The sequence below is a fragment of the Diabrotica virgifera genome, chromosome 1, assembly GCF_917563875.1.
Source record: "Diabrotica virgifera virgifera chromosome 1, PGI_DIABVI_V3a".
NCBI classification, from domain to species: domain Eukaryota; kingdom Metazoa; phylum Arthropoda; class Insecta; order Coleoptera; family Chrysomelidae; genus Diabrotica; species Diabrotica virgifera.
Window position 1 is genome coordinate 185993682 of NC_065443.1, and position 15247 is coordinate 186008928.

The 15247-nt window shown below is 36.6% G+C and overlaps 1 long non-coding RNA gene across 1 annotated transcript; it reads right to left on the reverse strand.

The window, feature by feature from the left end:
• Positions 1-1872: 1872 nt before the first annotated feature.
• On the reverse strand, positions 1873-14152 carry LOC126878978 (uncharacterized). Its single transcript, XR_007695918.1, has 2 exons — positions 13569-14152; positions 1873-2802 (listed from the first exon to the last, which is right to left on the reverse strand). It is a non-coding gene; the product is annotated as an uncharacterized LOC126878978 (long non-coding RNA).
• Between the last annotated feature and the right edge of the window lie 1095 nt (positions 14153-15247).

Sequence of the window (15247 nt, forward strand, 5' to 3'; positions counted from 1 at the left end):
AGTTCCGCTTCCACAATTTCATAAGGCTAAATTATAACTGTAAGTAAAGAAACTTCATTCCATACAACTCTCAAACCTGCTTTATTTTATAATCGACAAAATAATATAATCTGGGCACCAGATATCTCGAGAACCATCATGCTGAGCAAACTAAAAAAACCCTGTCAGTGGTGTTTTTGAGGGTCAGAGAGTAATGACACGGCGATTTACTTTATTACGTTCACCATAAAATGACCAGAAAAATATAGGGTTCTCGTATTCGATATTTGTTAATGACATACATTACATATTTTTACGTATATCATTATACCTCCCTCTGTTTCATCTTCTATCTTCTCATCACCCTCACATCCTTAAAACGCTTCATACCAATAACGATATTCGATAACACTCGTAAAATACCGGTCCCGTCCGTTACTCGCTGGGATACGATTGGTAGAAAGTAATCAAGTGTACTGGTTGTAGATGTAGATACAATAGTCGTTACTCGCTCTGATCCCATTGCTACGAAGTAATCAGAGTAATCAAAGTAACTATTTCCCTCTCCGTATAGTAATTGTTACTTTTGGTATTCGTAAGTAACGCGTACTTTGTAACGAATAGTTACTTTTTCAACATCACTATTATGTTAAATATGAAGTAAATGTGGAAGATTTACACTGGTTACTTATTTCGCTTTAATATGATTGCTTTTTTTAATCATTTATAAGATTTAAACTAATATAAGGTTAAAAGTTAAGAATTAAAAAAAAATTATTGGCAGGGATTTGAACTCTGGTCATTTTATGGTGAACGTAATAAAGCAAATCGCCGTGTCATTACTCTCTGATCCTCAAAAACACCACTGACAGGGTTTTTTTTAGTTTGCTGAAAACGAATATGAGAACAATGATGGTTCTCGAGATATCTGGTGCCCAGATTTTATCATTTTGTCGATTATAAAATAAAGCAGGTTTGAGAGTTATATGGAATGAAGTTTCTTTACTTACAGTTATAATTTAGCCTTATGAAATTGTGGAAGCGGAACTTTTGTATAATTGCATTAAATCTATTATACAATGTACAATTGATGCAGGTAGGACTATTGTTAGTTACTACGGCCATAGAAATAGCAAAAATTACAAACAAAATGTACTCATTGTGTCAGAAGATACCGATATTCTAGTGCTAGTCACAGCTCTCACTCTAACTAATTCTGAAATTTTCTTTCTGAAACCGGCTCATCCAAACAAAGCTAAAGAAGTATATTCTTCGAAAAGTTTGAATCATATTATCCTATCTGCTTTGTGGTAAACTGGTACATATACACACAACCAAACTTATATGGAATCACCATGAATTTCATAGAAATATTTATTTCTTTTGAAAAAACTTGTTATTGTTGCGAAGACTTAAGGTTTTTATTGAAAATAAACAAATCGCTAAGGGCCAGCACGTACGGTGAAACGAAACTGCAACGAAACCCTCTTGAAATTATTAGTTTGAAATTTGAGTTAAGTGTTTACCACACACGCCGCAACCCCAAGCCTCACAATCAGGTCAGTTTTCTGTGAGAACAGACATCTGTTAAAATGTCGAGTTCAAGTAATGAAGAACTTGTGATTATGTCTTTATATCTTCGACAAAGAAGAAGGCGTAAAAGAAGAACTATGTGGATACATCCCTCTATTGAAAAGAATATAAATTGTCGTATGTTTGTGGCTGCCAAAGAATTACAAGATACTGATAGAAAATTCAAGTATTGTTATCGTATGAGCAAAACTACATACCTTGAACTTGTTGAAATAATGACACCTCAGCTGCAGAAACAGAATATTAATATGAGGGAATGTGTGTGTCCTCAAGAACGCCTATTAATAACACTTAGGTATGTAAGTATTTTAAAATATTTATTTAAATCAATGATTAAAATAATATTGAAATGACGAAATCTAATTTTTATCAGTAGGTATCTAATTATTATTACTTATATTTAAACATAAAATGAGTTATAACGACATGTTCTGGCTGACAGAAGGGTATTCTGTACAATTTAATGAGATTTCTGTCGATACTCCGCTTAAGTCCAAAGGATTAGTTGTTGATACTGCCTGCATAAAGTTTTGTGTTCGTACCCCGCTGAAGTCCAGAGGATTAGTTGTTGGTACTTACTGCAGTGGCTGCACAAATGAAGGACTACCATACGGCTGCGGAGAATATATTGTGTCCCGGGACGTTTCACTACTTAATTTAGTTAATGCACTCATTGTTTGACTTTCAGGCGCAGTAGAAGATGGATTCAATATATCATCAACTAGGCTTAGTGCACGTCTTTTGAATATTTTGACCTAGTGCATATTCATTTCTCTTAATTCGGGTGCAAGAGTGTTTAAAAATGACATAACAGAGTCCGTGGAAGTCTCCGTAGAAGATTTAGTAGCTTTTTCTTTTAAATAATTGAGGAAAAACTTATCTGTCTCGTGAAATGAAAACTTCATTTGCTTTGAGTTGGAAGAATGTTGAATTATTGTACTATTATGTATACTGGGAGAGGTAGGCTTTTTAGATTGCTCGGACTCTGTAGCCAAATCTTCTGGAACATCGTTTGACACATCAATGGTAGCATGTATTTCGGTATCCTCTGTTGAAGTGGACGGGAGGTCCCCTACTTCGGGCAGATTAATTGGTTTTACATATGGCGACAAAAATTGGATATAATCAAGTAAATAGTACGGTCTTTTTTTTTAGAACCACTTGGCAAAGGTTTCAAGTGTCTCATAAACACAACACGCAAATTTCGCCATTTCTCTTTACAAGCAGCACCTGTAACAAAAAAATTCTAATAGAAAAAGTCCGTGGATACTAGGTGTCTTTCACACTGCACCGGACACCGATCCGGTGTGAGGTGCTGCTGTTTTTGTAGGCAAATTAAGATTCTAGAGTCAAAGAACACATAGCAGCGGTGTACGGTGCAGTGTGTTAGACGCCTTATCTTGGATCGATTAGTGTTTTTGATTTTTATTAATGTTTATTTGTTTTACTAATACCTAGCTCTTTATTTGTTTTCAGGTATTTGGGAGGTACATCTAGTACATATGTGGCATTGGGCTTATATTTCGCTAGAGGAGAATCCACAATTGCAGCGATCGTGGCTGATACTACTAAAAAATATGGGATACTTTAAAAAATAGACTAATGCCGGTTCCAGACACAGATAAGTGAAAGCTAATTGCCAATCGATACTATACTTTGTGGAATATGATTAACTGTTTAGGCTCAATTGACGGAAAATATGTTCGAATAAAAAAGTATCTTAATACAGGATCTACTAATTTTAATTACAAAAATTATCATTCTGTAATTTTAATGGCATGTGCTGATGCTGATGGTTTGTTTACGATGATAGAAGTGGGATATGCAGGTAGAAATAGTGATGCAGGTATTTTCAGAGTCTCAGCGATGAAGCGCCTTATTGAGGAAGATGCACTCAATATTCCTGCACCAAATCCTTTGCTACTTGATGCAAATAATTACTCATTTCCATTTTACTTTTTTGGAGATGAAGCCGTTCCTTTGGAAAAATATTTGATGAGACCTTTTCCAGGAAGGACTGCCACCAACACCTCACGCATCTTTAATTATAGACTATCCCGTGCTAGAAAAAGTGTCGAGTGTGCTTTTGGTATGTTAACAGAAAAATTTATGATATTCGAATCACCAATACATTGCCGAACACCTGAGGTGGTCAATAATATAATAAAAAGCGCCTGTGTCTTGCACAATTTTGTGAGGTCCAAGTTCAGTTTCGTTACATTTGCGTTTCACCGTATGTGCTGGCCCTAAGACAATCAGTTAGTACAGCTCGGTACGGTATAGGTTCTATGCTTGAGTTGCTACCCCCACTCTTCAGCTAAGTCACAAGAAGGGCTAACAAGGGGTGTGACCGGCCAGCTATTACCTTGTCAGCCAGCGGGATGGGTCGTGGGCCTTAAGACGACTAAAAGAAAACCATAAATCACGGGCGCCAGTCGGATCCTCGACAGTACAACCCCTACGCAACAGTGATCTTACTTCTGAACCGACAAGAAGAAGAATATACCTAAATGATCGAATGCTACAACTGCTACGCTATTAAACACAAATAAATCAAACTAAATAAAACCACAATATACCACAATTATTAAATATATTATTACCTAAAGGAAACAAAAGAATAATTGATTAAATAAGAAAATATATGAGTTTTTTTATGTTTTATAATGTTAATCAAGATTAATTGATAAACCAATGATATAAATTCAGATTAAAACAAGACATACGTAATTTTTTGCACGGCTAGCTTTGATCCCAATAATTGTGAATCGCTCGTTATTATTACCTAAAGGAAACAAAAGGATAATTGATTGAATAAGAAAAATATATGGGTGACTCTCTTATGCTGCTTTTATCTATGCAAGAAATTATATAACACAATCAATTAAATCAAATAAACAGTAAATGAATAATTAAAAAAAATCATTTAAATAGACCTGGGCATATGAGTAAGTAGTGGTGTCTTTAAAATCATAAATAATAAATTCGGGATAGACCTTCCATTTCCCATTACACATTTTCAAGTTATATTTCAGATTATTCAAAATAAATTTATACACATAGCTCGCTTTATTACCCTGTATATGTATTATCTGAGCAAGTTACGGCTATTCCAAATTAAAACTTAAAAAGAAATTTATATAAATTGAAGTATAAATAATCACCTTTTTTTACAAGCATAACGTTTTACAAACGATTACCTACTTGCCGATGTTATGATACTTTTTACATAAATACGTGAGATAGTCAGGTCTATCGTAGTTGCAGTCGACTACAACAAATTTTACCGGGCAAAAATTCAGAATTGTTTGCTCATGATAGTTAGCTTGTAATAATGAAATAAATGTTTTACTGTATTTTTCTACAAAACAAAAAACGTTAAAGACTTACCTCCCAGGTCAATAAACAATATAAATAAAAATAGTTATTTAGACTTCTCCAATTGTCCCCAACTAAGGTCATCACGTTCCCACGGGACTCCTATAAATCCTATAGAAATAACTGAATAGGTTACCAATCCACCCGTTCCACTAGAAAGGTTCAGCTACGCCGCATGGTTCCCCCAGAACCTTAATGGAACCACGTGCAAGCGAACCAAGGAAACTACCATTCACCAAAACTCCAATACAGTACTACAGCAAAATATGCAATATGTTTGCAAAAATCTCTCATCAAAGATAAAAGTATACGGGAAATCTGTTTTCCCCCAAAATAAAAACCCTAAAATAAATAAGGGAAAATGAAAATGTAGTATGTCAAAGTGTGTAAATAATTTATTTCCTTAGCTGAGCGCTTTCGACATAAACGTCATCATCGGAGCTAATGGTCAAATACTAAAAAAGTACCGCTACAAAGAGGTGTAAACAAGTGCATCTTATAGTCTGTTTGCTAAACTCAGACTCAACTTTCTAGATATTTTAGTCGGTAATTTTGTCAATTTTAGTAAAATTGGCAAAAAATAATTACTATATAGTTAATAATCACTAAATAGTTAGTAATTTTGCCAATTTTTGCAAAATTGACAAAAACAAAAAAATATCGACTAAAATATCTAGCCAGTTGCGTCTGAGTTTAGCGAACCGACTATAGGAATGTAAATTTGATTTTTAAATTGTGAATGCTAACTTAGTCCTCCGTACAACAGCAAACAGCAAAAAAGTCCTTGTACGGAGGACTAAGTTAGCATTCACAATTTAAAAATCAAATTTACATTCCTAAGATGCACTTGTTTACACCTCTATGTAGCGGTACTTTTTTAGTATTTGACCATTAGCTCCGATGATGACGTTTATGTCGAAAGCGCTCAGCTAAGGAAATAAATTATTTACACACTTTGACATACTACATTTTCATTTTCCCTTATTCATTCAAGTGTGTACAAACTTATCAGTCTTTCAACTATTTCTAAAATAAATAGCCGATGTTACAAAAAGGTACCACATTCACATGGCCAAATCATCGCGAAACGTAATAAAAAACACTTACTCAAAATAATGCCGCGATTCAAATTATCTCGAGGTTTTTCCATAATTGGTCTCTTTTGATCCAAATAATTGAAAAATGGTTTGGTCCAACCACATTCACCACCCTTCTCGGTATGCTACGGCCTTTAAAACCACCAACTGGTGAAGAGAACACCTCTTTTTCGAGCGCCGTACACAAAATAAAAAGACCATACTTTCCACTTTCCACTTCCAACAAATTCCTTCGTTCTATCGAAAGTGTCAAACGCCTACGACGTTGCCAAGCATCTACAACCACCTAGAATACCCGCAGAACAGCCCATCTACGGCATTCTCACATTACACAGTACTATTCCTATTTATACTAAAATACCCTACAACTATTTCCAACATTACTAAGATATGGGAAAATATGGAAAAACACGCTCCGCGAGAATTCCTTTATGCCTTAGTAAAACAATTACCATGAACAAATACAATAAGACAACAACGTAACGGTACTTCAAACAACGCCAAAAGTCCATCTGTTTTCCAATTAACGAAATAATTCTACACCAGACGTAGGAATTATAGCTGACAACACCTGCGTTCTGGGTTTTGACCTCAAGGTGACACCATAGGTATGAAATAATTAATTATTAATTTACAAATATCAATGTTCTGATGGATAAACAGGGTGGAGTGTCGTAGTACGATTTTGAAACGTAACAATTCCCCCTTAACTTCGGAGGGAGAGTAGAAAATTTCTTGCCAGCATAGTACTTCCTCAATTCCCTCAAAGTTAGCCTTACCCCCTCTCAGCTAGGCCTCATCGCAAAAGAATCCCATATCACCTCTCTTGCTGCCTCTGTGCTTCTAGGGTCAATGCACCTCAAGGAATCCATGGCTAACAAGAAGAACCAACATTACAATTACTCTAATTCCGGACCTGATTTCAGATCTTTTACATGCCAAACCCACTTGAAGAGACCACGTTCATCACACAGGTCATATGCACAAGCAACTTCTTCTTTATAGAAAACGCACCTAGAAACTTAGGTGCCAGCTTTTGTGAGAAATTCCTAGTGGCATCCGAGAGCGCATAATTTTTCCGCCACACCAGCTGGTGGGGAAAATATAGCTACATGACGACGTCGCAAATTATACTTATCACAAGCCTTCTTTCCAGCAATTTCCAGACGAGATCGAACAACAGTGAACATTTGTTTAAAGGACGAATTACGACTGGCATTAACTGTTTGAGTACCACCTTCGGGAACCGAAACATTAGAATAGTCTTGTCCAGATAACTTCATATCTCTACCGAAATTAATGAAATATGGAGTCAATTTAGTGGTTTCGTGCACAAATATCCTAAGGGCACAAGCAACTTTGTGAAGAATTACATCCCACGTTTGATGATTATCAGAGACATACATGGCCAACATTGTCTACATAGTGCGGTTCATCCTCTCTGTGGGGTTAGCACTAGGATGATAATTTGCACTAAACTTGATCTTACAACCATAAGCATCGGCAAGCTTTTTAAATTGTTTGCAACGGAATTGTGGCCCGTTGTAGCTTATTATTGCCTTAGGAACACCAAAAAACAAAAATACGTCATTCTCCAATTTCTTAACAACTGCATCACCAGTGGCTTTTCGAAGAGGAAACAAAAGAACAAATTTACTCAAATAATTGGTAACATTCAAAATAAAAGTATGACCTTGCTTTGATCTCGGTAAAGGTCCTACTAAATCTATAGGAATTAACTCCCACGGACGATCTACCTTGGGATGAGAAACCATTTTGTCCGCAGGGCGTTCTTGAGAAACCTTATAATCAGCACAAGTGTTATAACGACGTACGAAATTAGCGACATCACTTCTCATTTTTGGCCAATAAAACCGTTCGGCAATCTTCGAATATGTTTTGAAAACTCATATATGTCCTGCGGTGGGTGGTTCATGACAATTCGAAATAATACGAGGCCTATCCTTTTTAGGTACTACCAGCTTCCAACAATCCGAAGATGGAGACAAAGAAGGATATGGCGAAGCTACATATTTCCATAGCTTGCCATCTGACTCCCTCCAACTACAAAAATGTAAGGGCTTATCTCGAACCCTCAACAACATTTTCTGATTCCACTTATCAGAATCTAAACCAACAAAATCCGAAACATACTAAGTTTCCAAAGCATCAACAACAGGAACAGACCTAGATAACATATCAGGAACCACATTTTCCTTACCCTTACGATGGATAATCTTGAAATTAAACTGTTGAAGACGAACAGCCCATCGTGCCAAACGACCATTTAAATCTTTCAGATTCTGAAGCCATAACAAACTGTAATAATCAGTTATGACACTAAATGCCACACCTTCAAGATAAGGGCGCAGTTTTTCAACGGCCCATAAAACTGCGAAACATTCACGCTCAGTTGTAGAACAATTGCGTTCCTGACGAGTTAAAGAACGACTCAAGTAAGCTATCACACAATCACCCTCTTCATGCGTCTCAGTAAGAACAGCACCAATTCCGTACCCAGAAGCATCTGTTTGAACTACAAACGGCTTTGTGTAATCGGGACATCGCAAAACAGGGGCAGCAATCAGACATTCTTTCAAACGTTTAAAGGATCTATCACACTCATCTCCCCATTCAAATTTAACCTTTTTCTTAAGTAAAGCAGTAATCGGAGCAATAATAGAAGAAAAATCATGCACAAATCTTCTATACCAAGAAAAGGTTCCAACAATACGTCTAACTTCAGTCACTTTAGTAGGAGCAGAAATCTCTAACATTGCCTTTATCTTATCAGGATCAACATGTAAACCATTCCGATCTACCACATAACCTAAATATTTCAATTCGGGACGACAAAATTGACATTTATCCATGCTAACAGTAATGTTAGCATCCCTAAGGCGTCGAAAAACTTCTTCCAAGGTAGCTAAATGCTGTTCAAAACTCTGGTTTGCAAAAGCATTATGAAGTCCAAAGGGCATCCGCTTCAATTGAAAGAGTCCACGGTTGGGAACGGTGAAAGCTGTATACTGCCTGGAAAATTCGGCCACCGGCACTTGCCAATAAGCAGATTTAACATCAAGACTAGACAAAAACCTTGCATCACGAAGCTTATCGAGAGTGTCAGACACTTGGAGTAAAGGATAGCTATCTCTATCTTACACAAAATCTATAAGTCCCATCCTTCTTTTTAACAAGCAGGATTGGGGAAGCCCAAGCACTACTAGAAGACTCTATCACACCTAAACTAAGCATCTCATCAAGTTCCTTATCAATTTGAGCTTGTACTACTGGATTCACCCTATAATATCGTTGTTTAATAGGTGGGCTATTTGTAACAATAACATGTTCTGTTTTATCTGTGCAGCCCAAGGTTGTAACCATTAATTTCACATTACGATCAATAACAGCTTGTAACCTATCTTTCTCTAAAGATGTCAACTTAGTTCTACCGATCATCTGTTCAACAGAATTTATTAATACTGGTTCATCAGAAAAATGCCACCCACTCATTTCTTCGAAGATCGGGCACAACACCCCTACTACGCCAAAAATCGGTACCTAAAATTAATAAATGTGGTAAATCTGGGATCACCAATACGTCAATTAACCGAAAGTTACCTCTCCATACCACAGGTAACTCAACGGTTCTAATACTGCTTACTCCTTGTCCATTGGCAACTGTACAAGTGACAGTACGGCTTGAATTCATATGCAGTCCTACCTCCTGAATAAAAGCTAGTCCCTTTGTACCCATAATAGTCCTGGAAGCACCAGAATCCATCAATCCTAGTATCTTCTTACCCAAAACTTCAATACTTAAATAGGGTCTTTCATCCGCTGCTACATTTTCTAACACATAATCCAATATCACCTTAAATTTATCGATCAAATTACTCACATCATCACACTTTTTCCGATCACTCAGGTGTGATGGTTCTAGTTTTTCTTCTTATTGCAAACAGGACAGGTTTTCACTGTGAACCCTTCCTTTTTACATCTATAACAAAACATTTTACCCTTCGGTTCAGAACAACCATCAGCCCTATCGCCAGGTTGATTACATCTAAAACAAATAATGGGTTTTGGAGTTGGCAGAATATTCGAACGTTTACTACTAGATGTTGTGTGACTAGTATCCCCGCTACCTGTTGAGCATACTTCAACATAGGCGAGGTCGGGCTCCATAAAATTCATAGAGGTGTTTCTTCTTCCAACAGGAGAACTGAAACTTTCCATTGCCTCTTTCTTAACCTCTAACTTTCTACCGTAGTCCCGCAGTTCAGCTAAGGAGTTTATTTCCACCAAGGCCAGCTGATCTTGATAGAAAAGGGCTATGTTTCTTAAAATAATCTTTAATTCCGTATCCTGAGAGACTGGGCAAATAAGTCTATTAAAATACCCAGACATCACTGCCAAGTATATTCCCATTGATTCGTCAGGACCCTGGGTCCTTCGGCGAATCTCATCAGACAAATTCTCATTATAGTTAGGGGAGAGAAACTCCTCCCTTAACAATACCGGAAAATCATCCCAACTGTTCACTAGACTCATATATGCTAAATAAAACTGTTAAGCACGTCCACTAAACAAATCGATACCACATTCCAATAAGGTTTCTTTCGAAACGTGCCTAGCCACTCTCAGCTCTTCAACTCGAGAGATAAAAGCACTCAACGACATACCCTTCTTATCGCCAGAAAACTTAATATTCCCCTTACTAGGAAGAACAGGCTTAATAAAAGAAGAGGTAGCAGAAGTTTGAGGAGCAGTGGGGGTAACAGGACTCGAAGTTTGAGCTATAGCCGCCGCAAACTGTTGAGTTTGATTAGGATCCAGGAAGTCAACTTAAGTAGGCACTGAGGCCAACCTTTCGTCTTCTTCTACTTGACGATGCAAAGAGTCCAGCAGGCGAAAAGCCATAGCCAAACATTCAGGCCTTTCTTCTTGAGTCTCAGGAATGTTCTCGATCCTACTCAGGATATGAGACAATTTTGACTGATATTTCAAATAATCGTTGCTAGTTTTAGGGCCACGAAACGCTTCCACCAAAGGTCCCAACACTTATGACTTTTCACGAACAGCCTTAACATCTTTTTCGGGTTTAAATGGATAAGCAGGATATTTTACACTATCCCCACTACTTTCAAGTCGAAGGGCAGTGAATAGCTCACTACGCATACTATCCACCGTACCAATGGCAATTCCACGAATTTTGAGTTCATAAGTCAGCTCACCCTGACTCAATCGCTTAACTTGGAGATTTCTAGACGTGGCTAAGAAAATGGCCAACAAGAAATCAATAAGAAAACTAGACAACCAAGTATGTCTATAAGATCTAACCAATCATTCAGCACTTAAATCTATCCACAATATACAAATCTATAATAATGTTACAATGGATTACTCAAATGAAGTATCAAAACTACATTCGACTGCTGAAATGATTACACAATTATACATAGAAGAGTCAAGATAACTAACAACGACATGCGTCAAGCTGTTTTGTCCCACGTTGGGCGCCAAACTGCTACCCCCACTCCTCAGCTAAGGCACAAGAATAGGTAACAAGGGGTGTGACCGGCCAGCTATTACCTTGTCAGGCAGCGGGATGGGTCGTGGGCCTCAATATGACCAAAAGAAAACCATAAATCACGGGCGCCAGTCGGATCCTCGACGGTAAAAACCCTAGGCAACAGTGGTCTTACTTCTGAACCGACAAGAAGAAGAATATACCTAAATGATCGAATGCTACAACTGCTACGCTGTTAAACACAAATACATCAAACTAAATAAAACCACAATATACCACAATAATTAAATATAACGTGTGATCCAAAATTATTGTCACCATAGGTGGCTCTGAACGACAGAGTGCATGTCTATTCTTATACCCCATTCCACGAATATACGACCCTCTTGGATTATCGCGACAATCAATATTTTTACTGTACAAAATATGAAGAACGAAAGTAAATTGCAAATTATATTGTTGTTTATTGGAGTCATTATTAGAGCAAAATACTTTCGTACTTCTTATGTTGCACACTAAAATATTCGTTGTCGCGATAATCCAAAACAGTCGTGTAATCGTGGAATAAACCATAATTCAGATATACTTTCCAGTTTACGTCAACTTTGCAGTGTACGTCAACTTAACAAGAAAAGTTAGGTTATGTAGAGATGTTGGTGGTGGACATATACAGCATCTTGTTTAATTTTATTTATTATTGTTACTTATAATTTTGTTAATTCTTTTTATTTTTGAACAGGTAAAAGAGGGGAGAAGTGTACTTTTGAAGTGTGTAAAATTAATAATTCTTAGCTGAGCGCTTTCGGCTTATAAAGCCATCTTCGGAGCTATGGTCAAAAAGGTCAAAAAGTCAATACATAGTGGTATTTTGACCTTTTTGACCATAGCTCCGAAGATGGCTTTATAAGCCGAAAGCGCTGAGCTAAGGATTATTAATTTTACTCACTTCAAAAGTATACTTCTCCCCTTTTACCTGTTGTCATAAGTGTGTACAAAACTATTTCAGTCTTTACATTTTTTTATTTTTGATTAAAAATGTGTTTGAAAAAAATGTGTTTAAAAAATTAAAGGTTTTGACTGATTTTTTATGTTTTATAATGTTAATCAAAATTAATTGATAAACCAATGATATAAATTCAGATTAAAACAAGACATACGTAATTTTTTGCACGGCTAGCTTTGATCCCAATAATTGTAAATCGCTCGTTATTATTACCTAAAGGAAACAAAAGGATAATTGATTGAATAAGAAAAATATATGGGTGACTCTCTTATGCTGCTTTTATCTATGCAAGAAATTATATAACACAATCAATTAAATCAAATAAACAGTAAATGAATAAATAAAAAAATCATTCAAATAGACCTGGGCACATGAGTAAGTAGTGGTGTCTTTAAAATCATAAATAATAAATTCGGGATAGACCTTCCATTTCCCATTACACATTTTCAAATTATATTTCAGATTATCAAAATAAAATTATACACATAGCTCGCTTTATTACCCTGTATATATATTATCTAAGCAAGTTACGGCTATTTCAAATTAAAACTTAAAAAGAAATTTATATAAATTGAACAAAATATAAATAATCACCTTTTTTACAAGTATAACGTTTTACAAACGATTACCTACAGTCGGAAAAATGAAAGAATACCCATGAACGATCATATCCATCGCATTATTCAGATTATTAGTAATCTATCTCTCTCGTTTGTAATTTATTAAAAAAAATAGCAAACACAAAATATGTGACTGATGTGATCGTTCATGGGTATTCTTTCATTTTTCCGATTGTACTTGCCCATGTTATGATACTTTTTACATAGATGTGAGATAATCAGGTCTATCCTAGTTGCAGTCGACTACAACAAATTTTACCGGGCAAAAATTCAGAATTGTTTGCTCATGATAGTTAGCTTATAATATTGAAATAAATGTTTTCTGTATTTTTCCACAAAACAAAAAAAAAACGTTAAAGACTTACCTCCCAGGTCAATAAACAATATAAATAAAAATAGTTATTTACACTTCTCCAATTGTCCCCAACTAAGGTCATCACGTCCCCACGGGACTCCTATAAATCCTATAGAAATAACTGAATAGGTTACCAATCCACCCGTTCCACTGAAAAGGTTCAGCTACGCCGCATGGTTCCCCCAGAACCTCAATGAAACCACGTGCAAGCGAATCCAGGAAACTACCATTCACCAAAACTCCAGTACAGTACTACAGCAAAATATGCAATATGTTTAATCAAAATGCAAACATCTCCCATCAAAGATAAAAGTATACAGGAAATCTGTTTTCCCCCAAAATAAAAACCCTAAAATAAATAGCCGATGTTACAAAAAGGTACCACGATCACATGGTCAAACCATGGCGAAACGTAATAGAAAACACTAACTCAAAATAATGCCGCAATTCAGATTATCTCGAGTTTTTTCTATAATTGGTCTCTTTTGGTCCAAATAATTGAAAAAGGGTTTGGTCCAACCACATTCACCGCCCTTCTAGGTATGCTACGGCCTTTAAAACCACCAACTGGTGAAGAGAACACCTCCTTTCCGAGCGCCGTACATAAAATAAAAAGACCATACTTTCCACTTCCAACAAATTCCTTCGTTCTATCGAAAGTGTCAAACGCCTACGACGTTGCCAAGCATCTACAACCACCTAGAATACCCGCAGAACAGCCCATCTACGGCATTCTCACATTACACAGTACTATTCCTATTTATTCTAAAATACCCTACAACTATTTCCAACATTACTAAGATATGGGAAATTATGAAAAAACACGCTCAGCGAGAATTCTTTTATGCCTTAGTAAAACAATCACCATGAACAAATACAATAAGACAACAACGTAACGGTACTTCAAACAACGCCAAAAGTCCTTCTGTTTTCCAATTAACGAAATAATTCTACACCAGACGTAGGAATTATAGCTGACAACACCTGCGTTCTGGGTTTTGACCTCAAGGTGACACCATAGGTATGAAATAATTAATTATTAATTTACATATATCAATGTTCTGATGGATATACAGGGTGGAGTGTCGTAGTACGATTTTGAAACGTAACAGAGTTGCAAATTGAACGAAAATAAATAAACTAACTTTTGCGTCCAAAAACGAAAATATGCCCCATGTGGCCTTATAGAACTTATAACGGGGAAAGATTGGTCTTGTGAAGCAAATTAGGTTCTCAGAGGGACATAGCTGCAGAGCTAGGCGTAACACAGGGCGTTCTGTCCAGAACCTATGCTAGGTAACAGGAACTAGGAAAGCTCAAAATAAAGCAAGGGGAAGTCGCCAAAAAGTAATAACGGCTCGCCACGATCGTTTAATTGTCGAATCAGCTGGAAGGCACCCAACCATTTCTCACCTGCAGCTCCAAAGGCAGCTTTTGGAAGCTACATGTGTAACTGTTTCAGCTAAAACGATGAGAAGAAGAGTTCGTGATATGAAGTATACAGCAGGAGACAGTTATGGGTTCCCGAGTTATCCAGGCAGCACAAGATTGATCGCCTAAATTGATGTCTTCACCACCAAAACTGGAACATTGGGAAATGACAAAATGTTCTATTTTCAGAAAAAGTCAGGATTTGTGTAAAATCAGATGACCCACGAAATCGTGTACTTAGAGGTCGAGGAAGACAAG